This window comes from Rhinopithecus bieti, unplaced genomic scaffold, assembly GCF_001698545.2.
Source record: "Rhinopithecus bieti isolate Rb0 unplaced genomic scaffold, ASM169854v2 scaffold_13857, whole genome shotgun sequence".
Classification (NCBI taxonomy): domain Eukaryota; kingdom Metazoa; phylum Chordata; class Mammalia; order Primates; family Cercopithecidae; genus Rhinopithecus; species Rhinopithecus bieti.
In genome coordinates this window covers 2,167,289-2,176,369 of record NW_016807741.1, presented here as the reverse complement: position 1 = coordinate 2,176,369, position 9,081 = coordinate 2,167,289, and positions in this window count along the sequence as shown.

Here is a 9,081-nt window from a genome sequence, read left to right as displayed (position 1 = left end):
AGACAGGGTCTTGCTCTGTCTCCTAGGCTGGAGGGCGATGGTGTGATCACGGCTCACTGCAGCCTCTGCCTCCTGGGCTCAAGTCATCCTCCTGCCTCAGTCTCCTGAGTAGCTGGTGTGCAACACCATGCCCAGCTAGTTTTTTATTTTTTTGTAGAGATGGAGTCTCAATATATTATTCAGGCTGGTCTTGAGCTCCTGAGGTAAAGTGATCTGTTTGCCTCAGCCTCTCAAAGTGCTGGGATTACAGGCATGAGCCACTGTGCCTGGCCCAGAATAAGCCTTTAAAAAACTACATTATATTTTGCAGTCCTTCGATGTTGTCTCTTATAAAGACTTATAAAGATAAGATTCCAAGACTTCACCTTAGCCTGCCACTTCTCCTCAACTCTATCCATATCTCTAGGGTGATCTCCAGCTGCTCTGATGCCCCTTTGTGACTGTCTGAAGGCACAGAAATGTGCCCCTATCACATTGGGGAGGGAAAAAGCAGATTACATGCAAAGCATGTCTGGCATATCTTCATTTATGTAAAACTGAAGACACCTATTTTATTTAATATTAATTTTTTTTAGAGATGGGGTCTTACTATGCTGCCCAGGCTGGAACACAGTGACTATTCACAGAACCCATAGTTTAATCTGTATACATGCACAGAACTTTCAGGAAGGAAATGCTCAAAATGTTAACTGTGGTTACCTCTGGGTGGTATCATTGTGAGCAATTTTAAAATATATGGTTTGAAATTTTATAGGGGTAAAATGTCATTTTTATAAAATTGATCTGTGACTCTTGGATTGTTTGGCTCATTCTTGGTTTAAGAGCTCTGATAGGAAAGAGCAAATTAAATATGATCTCAGGCCAGGCACAGTGGTTCACACCTGTAATCTCAGCACTTTGGGAGACCAAGGCACGTGATCACCTGAGGTCAGGAGTTCGAGATCAGCCTGACCAATTTGGTGAAACCCCATCTCTACTAAAAATACAAAAAAAAAAAAAAAAAAAAAAAAAATTAACGGGTGTGGTGGCATGCAACTGTAGTCCCAGCAACTCGAGAGGCTGAGACAGGAGACTTGCTTGAACCCAGGAGGTAGAGGTTGCAATGAGCCGAGATTATGCCACTGCACTCCATCCAGCCCAGGTGACAGAGCGAGACTCTGTCTCAAAAAATAATAAAAATAAATAAATAAATAAATAAGACCTCAAAATGCCAAGCATGGTGGCTCATGCCAGAAATCCCAGCACTTTGGGAGGCTGAGGTGGGAGGATCGCTTGAGACCAGGAGTTTGAGACCAGCCTGAGCAACATAGTGGGACTCCATCTCTATAAAATATTTAAAAACTAGCTGGGTGTGGTGGTGCATGTCTGTAATCCCGGTGACTTGGGAGGCTGAGGCAGGAGGATTGCTTGAGCCCAGGAGTTTGAGGCTGCAGTGAGCTATGATCATGCCACTGCACTCCAGCCTGGGCAACAGAGTGAGATCCCATCTCAAAAAAAATTCCCAAAAATTAATTTTAGAGAAAAGTGGATGGAGAGTGGGGGGTAGTAGGATGAAGTGGGGCTGCTGGAATGCTTGGCTTTGTTCTGGAGCATGTGTGCTTGGTCTTGGGGTGGTCGTGACCACTGAGCATGTTATGAGGGACACATAGATTTGATTTTACCCCAGGCCAAGGACTCAGAATGTTGGCACTGCTGAGTCCACTGTTCTTCCATGGAGGGGCACAGGCCATCTCCTTTAGACAAGAATCATGAATGTACCCAAGAGTCTCAGGCACCTGGGAGGAGGGGACCTATTTGTAGGCCAAGCACATAGAAGAAAACCACCTTTTGAGAGGCAGACATTCAGCATTCAATTTGGAGGGTTGTGGGAGGCAGTATGAAAAGGTGGGTAATTAGGAGGATCTGGGATCAGAGAGGCTTCTGTCCCCATCCCACCCGACTACTCAAAGTGGGACCTTCTTACCATTCCAGACATTCAATTCTCATGCCAGTGAGGGACTTGTTACCCCGCTGCTGGGAGTGTGGTCACAGACTACCTCCATGTGCTAGTGCCCCCAGAGTTTGCCTCAGCTGCAGAGCCACCTTGCCCAGGGCCACACCCTTCAGGGCTGTCCCACATCCAGCGATTGATTGAGAGGGTGTATGAAGGCTTGGCCACCCTGGCTTACTTTGAGACAACCCTGAAGTGCCATTCAGGCTCCAGAGCTTCCCGTGTGCTGGCTGAGGCTGGCGGTGGTTACACCAGAGCACCATTTCTTTATCTGCCCCCTCCTGCTCCCCTCCCTTCCCTTCTAAGCGTGTCATCTCAAGGGCACCCCCTGAGGAACACACTACTTACTAACCCCAGAGTCTCCTTGTTGAGGAGCCCAACCTGGGACAGTTAAGTTACTTGATCACTCTGAGCCTCCATTTCTTTTCTTGTTCTAGAGATGGGGTCTTTCTATGTTGCCCAGGCTGGAATGCAGTGGTTATTCACAGGTGCAATCATGGCTCATTACAGCTTGAACTCCTGGGCTCAAGTGGACCTTGTGCCTCAGCCTCCCAAGTAGCTGGGATTACAGGCACCTGCTACTGTGCCCGGCTTCCATTTCTTCATCTATAAAAATCAGGATGATAATAATTTGGTGGCCATTGCGTAGGACTGAGAATTGTATGAGGTCATATATGTAAAACACTTACCAACTTGGTACATAATAATTGCTTAATAAATGGTAACTCTTGTTACTGCTCTTGGGAAAGAAACAACCTGTCGTTGACTCTCCTCATCATAATTCATTATCAGTTTATCCAGTAGTTTAGCCTCTAAGAGAAGGCTCTAGAAGATGTGGACATGCGGTGAATAAAGGCTAGTGGAAGACAGAAGTGAAGGTTTGGAGCAAGGGATGTTACCAAACAAGGGCAGCCTGCAAAAGGGTGCATTCTTCTAATAAAAGATCAGTCTGGGCCAGCTGTAGTGGCTCACACATGATAGCCCAGGACTTTGGGAGGCCAAGGTGGGAAGGCTGCTTGAGCCCGGGAGTTCGAGGCCAGCCTGGGCAACTTAGCGAGACCTTGTCTCTACAAAAAAGAAAAAAAAAAGAAAAATTAGCTGAGTATGATGGTGCATACCTGTAGTCCCAGCTACTTGTGAGGCTGAGCCAGTAGGATGGCTTGAGCCCAGGAAGTTATGGCTGCAGTGATCTATGATGGCACCACTACACTCCAGCCTGGGCGACAGAGTGAGACTGTCTCAAAGAAAAAAAAAAAAAAAAAAAAGACCAGTTGACAGGCATCTGGGCCATCAACAAGCTTCCTACAAGTCTAGTTAGCACAAGGCAGTTCCCATGGGGCTGGCCACTTTGGAGCAACCTAACCAGTTGTGATCCTGGTCTGCCATGCTGGGAGAAGCTGGAGCCGCACTGGCTTCTGGGAGAGTGAGCATCCTCCGTGGTCCATCTTCTCCAGGTGTTGCACCTAACACAGGTAACGGTGGCCCATGCTGCAGGACTGTGCAAAGCTGGGTCCCCACACTTTAAGGAGGACTAGAGAGGGGTATGTCTGCCCTCCCCACTGTCTCTTCTGTCTTCTGCATGCATGCCCCTTGCCCATTTCCTGGGCCTTGGTGTCGACTCTAGGTCCTTCCAGGTGTCCAGCGCCTGTCCTCACCCCCTGCATGTGGTGCTCCATTCGGAGCAGCAGAGGGAACCACGGCTTTACAGTGGCAGGGACTTTTTGTTCCCTGAGTTGTTTTTTGTATCTGGCTTGGCTGCATTTTCCTCTAGAAATCTGCATCCTGGGTGCAGATTTGGCTTTAGGAGAGCCATCCATCTGGATGTGTTTGCTTGTAAAGTACTGTCTTGTATTTAAAGTTATGACTGTCCATGATGAAGAGCAGACCTGGGCATGCGGTTTTCTAGCCCAGAGACTGCGCAAAGCCTCTGGGGCTTCAACGAATGCAGGAGGTGTGTGGTCTGTCGAGTCATCTGGTATTCTGAGACATCCTATTTGTCCCCAAGCTCTGGCAAGTGAAGCTCAGAGCAGCCCTGGCCTGCCAATCCCTTTTCACAGTGCCTATAAATTTCATAAATCTTACTTTGAGGATATCATTTAGCTAACACACAATTTTTTTCTGGCGGTTTATTGATACTTAAAAATAATGTTTGCCATACTCCAAGTTGGGACTAGTGTACATTGATAGTCTACCATATGGCATCACTAGGAAATAAGGGAATTCTTTCTCTCTGTCCTCTAAATAAGACAAGAGCAATTAATAGAAAAATCACTTTCCAGGTAATCCTTTTATATATATATATATATATAATATATGAATATATACTTCACCTTTTAAAATAATTCCTATCATTACTAAATACTAATGATCTGCCAGGCTTTTACATACATTATTTCATTTAGCCCTCAAGAACCCCGAAAAGCCGGTATTATTCTCACCATTTAGCCAGTGAGAAAAATAGAAGCCCAGAGAACTTATGTAACATAGCCAAAGTTACACGCTGGGTGAGCGAGTGCCCGAATGGGGATTTGAATTCAATTTTGTTCAACCCTGCAGCCCATGGGATTGTCACACGCTGTGATGCCTCACTTATTTCTTACAAATTAGAGGTGATCAAGAATATTTTTAACCTTTTCTTCATGAGTTATCGACAAAATTATGAACATCAGTGATAATCCTACGCCAAAGGACTGACTTAGGCAGGATCCTCAGGTGAAGTGATAGAAATCAAGTAATGCTTAAGCAAAGAGAGAAGGAGCAGGGTGTGGCCAGGTCTCAGGAGTGAAGGGGGACTCAGACCCAACCCATCGGGACTTTCTCCATCCTTCCTCTCTGCTCTACTCCATGCACCTATTTCTATCTTTTTTCTCTCTTTTCCTGCAGACCAGTCTGAAGGTGGGCAGTCCAGAGCTAATGTCCATGACTCTAGGGCACCATCAAAGACCTAGAGTCCTCACAGCTTCCCGCTCTGCCTTTCCTTTGCTTTTGCTCTTGTTATCAGAAGATGGCTGCCATTTTTGCAGGCACCTGCCTCTCCTCCCAGGCTAGAATACAGGATAAAGGTGAAGGGCAATGGAGAATCTGTCTTTTTGCCTCCAGTGAACAGGGGCAGATCCTGCCCTACCATCATGGAGTTGCTAAACCCTCAGGGAAGATAAACATGGAGCAGTTAATTGCACAACTGAAGAACGCTGTTAAGAAGACGTAAAAGTACCCAAGAGAAATGAGTGCCTATGAAAGGCAGCTATAAGAATGTTCATATAGCTTCATGCATAATAGCCCCAAATGGCAAATAACCCAAACACCCATCAACAGAAGAATGAATAAATAAATTTCATACAATGGAAGACTACTCAGCAAAAATAGCAACAATCCGCTGCTGAATGCAACAGCATGAATCACTCTCACAGGCGTAGGGCTGCATGCGAGACAGCAGACACAAAAGAGCAGGCACCGCATTCTGTTTGTATGAAGTCTAAGAAGAGGCCAGAGAAGACAGAAGAGCATTTACCTCTGAAGGGGTTAGTATTAGTATTTTTTGAGTCAGGGTCTCACTCTGTCACCCAGGCTGGAGGGCAGTGGTGCAATCTCAGGTCACTGCAACCTCCGCCTCCCAGGTACAAGTGATTCTCCTTCCTCAGCTTCCCAAGTAGTTGGGATTACAGGCATGCACCACCGTGCCCTGCTAATTTTTGTATTTTTAGTACAGACGGGGTTTCACCATGTCTCCCAGGCTGGAAAGGGTTTATATGTTGATCTGAATGGTGATTCTGCAGGTGTACACATATGCAAATTTGTCAAGGTGTGCACTTGTACACTTTTCTCTATTTACATTATCCCTCAATTTTTCTTTCTTTTCTTCTTTTTCTTTTTCTTTGAGTCTTGCTCTGTCGTCCAGGCTGGAGTGCAATAGAGCAATCTCAGCTCACTGCAGCCTCTGCCTCTCAGATTCAAGCAATTCTCTTGTCTCAGCCTCCCGAGTAGCTGGGATTACAGGCGTGTATCACCACATTCAGGTACTTTTTAAAAAGTAGGCCGGGCGCGGTGGCTCAAGCCTGTAATCCCAGCACTTTGGGAGGCCGAGACGGGCGGATCACGAAGTCAGGAGATCGAGACCATCCTGGCTAACACGGTGAAATCCTGTCTCTACTAAAAAAAAAAAAAAAAAAAAAAAAACTAGCCGGGCGTGGTGGCGGGCGCCTGTAGTCCCAGCTACTAGGGAGGCTGAGGCAGGAGAATGGCGTAAACCCGGGAGGCGGAGCTTGCAGTGAGCTGAGATCGCGCCACTCACTCCAGCCTGGGTGACAGAGCGAGACTCCATCTCAAAAAAAAAAAAAAAAAAAAAAGTAGAGATGGGGTTCCACCATGTGACCAGGCTGGTCTCAAACTTCTGGCCTCAAGTGACCTGCCTGCTGTGGTCTCCCAAAGTGCTGGGATTACAGGTGTGAGACAGCGTGCCTGGCCCATTATCTCTCAATTTTTTAAAGGTAAGTGGATGTGGACCTAAAAGGGAATTTTCAACTTTTGTTTTTTGTTTTTGTTGTTGTTTTTTGAGACAGGTTCTCACTCTGTTGCCCAGGCTGGAGTGCAGTGGTGCAATCACAGCTCACTGCAGTCTCCAACTCCCAGGCTCAAATGATCCTCCTACCTGAGCCTCCGGAGTATCTGGGACCACAGGCACCTTGTTCCAAAGTAAATAAAGAGATAGATAGATATGTACATAGTCTCTGAGGCTTGTAATTGGCCTTGTAATTTTCACTGTTGGCTCACGGCTGTGTTGCACAGTAGTTCTCAGTACATTAGAATCACTTTTGTTTTATTTTAATTTTGTTAATTTAATTTGATTCCTTTTCTTTTTTTTTTTTGAGAAACAGTCATGCTCTGTTGCCCAGGCTGGAGTGCAGTGGCATGATATTGGCTCACTGCAACCTCTGCGTCCTGGGTTCAAGTGATTCTCCTGCCTCAGTCTCCCAAGTAGCTGGGATTACAGGTGCACACCACCACATCCAGCTAATTTTTGTATTTTTAGTAGAGACGGGGTTTCATCATGTTGGCCAGGTTATCAAATTCCTGACCTCACGCGATCTCCCGCCTTGGCCTCCCAAAATACTGGGATTACAGGTGAGAGCCACCATGCCCGCCCCCTTTTCCTTTTTTTTTTTTCATGTCAGATGGGTAATGTGCCAACGTTGTAACAAGGTTTGAGGGAGGCACATCTCATGCTTGAGCACAACAACCCAATCATCGCAATTATGACCTACAAAAGGATCTAATCTGATTTTTGACACAGATAATCTATTTACCTGGTTTAACATTCAACTAATTTTAAAAGGTACGTAGGAAAAGTTACTCTCTGCCCTCTGTCTCCCAGTCTCCTAGAACTCCCTCAGAGGCAACCCTCATCCCAAGGGTCTTGTGAATCCTTCCAGAGATTTTATGCATCTATAACCAAAGGCAACTAAACATTACTATCTCCTATACAAACGGAAGCATACTGATTTATACCAGCTTAATTCATATAACATTGGATCTTGAAACTTTTTTCTTACCAGTGTATAAATAGCTGCCCCAGTCTTTTTGATGGTTGCCTAGTATTCCAGTGTCTATGTTTACCAGCATTTATTTAAGTCCCTGGGTTTTTCCAAAGATATTCTTGCCCTGGGGCTTCCTCAGCTCTAATGTGCCTGCGTATTAGATGCAGGCAGGTGCGGGAACCACTGGCATGGCTCACTGGTCTCTTTCTTCCTTAGCCTATGGTAGGAACAGTCCTGGTCTCCGAGCACTTAGAGAGCTGGTCCAGGGTTTTGGAAAGTCAAGTGAATTCCTTCTTTCTGATGAACAGAGAGCAGTCATAGATAAGACTCTCATTTGCAATGGACACAGGACCAAGAAATTGAGAAAAGCTGGCCCAAAGCCCTGGTCCTTTATGTAAGAGTAGGGAAGAAGACTGCATGCTACAGTCCCTAAGTTTGCAGATAGCACAGGACTTGACAGGTAGTGGAGATACAAACAAAAACTCATAAAATACATGAAACTCTTGCCAGACTCTCTGAGCTACAGAGAAGTGGTAGGTGGGTTTCAGCCCAGGTCAATGAAAGACGGAATTTTTATTTCTATTTTTTTAGAGACTAGATCTCACTATGTCACCCAGGCTGGAGTGCAGTGGCGTGATTATGGCTAACTGCAGCCTTAAATGAATTCTTGGGCTCAAGTGTCCTCCTGCCTCAGCCTCTTGAGTAGCTGGGACGTATAGGTGCCTGGCCAAGATGGAATGTTGACGAAAATAGTCCAGATTATACTTACAGCTCCTAGGGCTAAATATACATCTGTGAGGAATATTAGACTATTTTCTGAGCTCATCAACTTTAGGCAGCCAAAAAAGTTGGCTATATGTTGGGCCCAATCAAGAGAAGTAATAGAAACATAAGATAAAACAGTATTACACTACCGTATAAAAGTATTGCATTTTAAGAAAGAAACAAGGTCTTGTTGTGTCACCCAGGCTGGAGTGCAGTGGTGTGCTCATAGCTCACTACAGCCTGGAACTCCTTAGCTCAAGCAATCCTCCCATTTCAGTTTCCTAAGTAACTGGGACTATAGGTAAATGCCACCACGCCTGGCTAATTTTTAAATTTTCTGTAGAAACAGGGTCTTCCTATATTGCCCAGTCTGTTCTTTAACCCCTATCCTCCTGCCTCAGCCTCCCTAAGGGTTGGGACTATGGCTGGGATTACAGGTGTGAGCCACTGCATCTGGCAAAAATATTGCGTTTTTGAGTCTGAATTTTATGGAATTTTGGTCAATAAACCTCAGAAAAATATGCTTAGGATGTGAGCAGTGCACTTTAAAAGTTAAAGGAAAAGGCAAGGATGGGGATTTGGAAGGAAACTGAAAGCATTTGGACTTTTAATATGGTAAAACTGACAGATGATATGCCTTGATGATTTTATTTTATAAAATTAAATAGACCTGGCCAGGCACGGCGGCTTATGCCTGTAATCCCAGCAGTTTGGGAGGCCAAGGTGGGCAGATCACTTGAGGTCAGGAGTTTGAAACCAGCCTGGCCAACAGGGTGAAACCTCATCTCTACT